We start from the raw sequence: 1,472 nt of genomic DNA on the forward strand, positions 1-1,472 counted from the left end.
GCTGCCCTCTCCCGGCCGCGGCGTAGCCCTGCTCGGCCCTGGCGAAGAGCAGGTGCTGCTCCATTTACGGGAGTTTCTGGATTTTACCTTATTTTCTCCTCTTTCTGCACCCCTGCACGGCTCGTCCTGGCCCCTGTGCCCTGAAGTGCAGCTAAAAATACCCGAAACTCACCTTTACCCTCTTTTTTTTGTGCTCAGCTCTCTACTTCTAGGGCAATGACAGATGTTCAACGCTCCACAGAATTTTAAGTCTGTCTGCTTGGACTCCCCAAATCTCACAGCGATGTTTCAGTCTTCCCGCCTTCCCCACCGTCCCTCCCGATGCCACAGCCAGGCCAAGGGAAACCAGGCAGCTTCAGTAAAAAACAAAACTTTATTTGGTCCATCAGAACCTGAGTTTGAAAACCACCCATGGATAATTCATATCATACAGGGATTACTGATCTGATTTACAATTGATAAAATATCCTATGTTTCTTAAGAGCTGGACAGTATTTACAGGGTTAAAAATATTCACAGCTCAGAAAGACAGAGAGGAAAAAAAAGTGAAGGACAAATCATCTCGAAGGAGCAGGGAAGAGAGAAAACAGATTAACAAACAGAAATACGGACAGAGCTTGGCTCAGCAGCCCCGGGTGGGGAGGGCAGGAGAGTGCCAGGGCAGCCCACTCCCCTGTGCTCACTTCAGCTCCCTGGCACGGGAGAGGGGCACAGAGGGACACCCTGGGCAAAACCCTCATCCCCAGCCTGGGCTGGCTGGGTGCTGGGTTTGGGGCACAGGCTGCCACCCAGCAGAGTCCTCACCAGAACAGGGCCCAGCATCTCCCACCACACCCTCCCAGCAACCTGGGAAGGAGAGGCTAACACCAGGGGACCTCCAAAACACACACACACATGCAACCCCCACGCCAAGCCATGCTGCCCTGAACCTATGGGTACCCCCCGCCATGGAGCACTCCCCAGGCCAGCAAGCACCCCAAGGCTCTCGCAAGCCTTCGCCCTTTGCTCGCTACCTTCTATGGGACTTGGGGCTCTCCACTCCCCTCCCTCCCTGGTAAAGCCTCAGTGAGCTGCTCCCCGAACCCTGGGTCGGCATGTGCTGCCCTCACCCATTGTCTCCGCAGGGTATGGAGGAGGGGGGCCCCTGCTGGGCATAGCCCGGGAGTTGAGCCCAGCTCAGGGCAGGGGGGCATGGCTTCTCTTTAGGCACTGCTTTCAGCGGCCACCTTTGCATAGTAACACTCATGTGACGAGTTGAAGGGGGGATCCCTGCTGCCACAGCTCCCCCAGGCATCACCCTGTGGCCCCATTTCCCACCCTGGCGCAGTGGCAGAGGAGGGCAACCCCCACATTGCAACCCTAGGAGCAGTGAAAACCCAGCAGCATCAGCTTTCCGACAACCCAGCACCCTCTCCTCCGCAGCCCCAGCCCAGCACCAGGGGAAGCTCCAGCACCTGGGACAGGCAAGGTAA

The sequence above is a fragment of the Mesitornis unicolor genome, unplaced genomic scaffold (genome assembly GCF_000695765.1).
Source record: "Mesitornis unicolor isolate BGI_N332 unplaced genomic scaffold, ASM69576v1 scaffold50514, whole genome shotgun sequence".
Lineage (NCBI taxonomy): Eukaryota > Metazoa > Chordata > Aves > Mesitornithiformes > Mesitornithidae > Mesitornis > Mesitornis unicolor.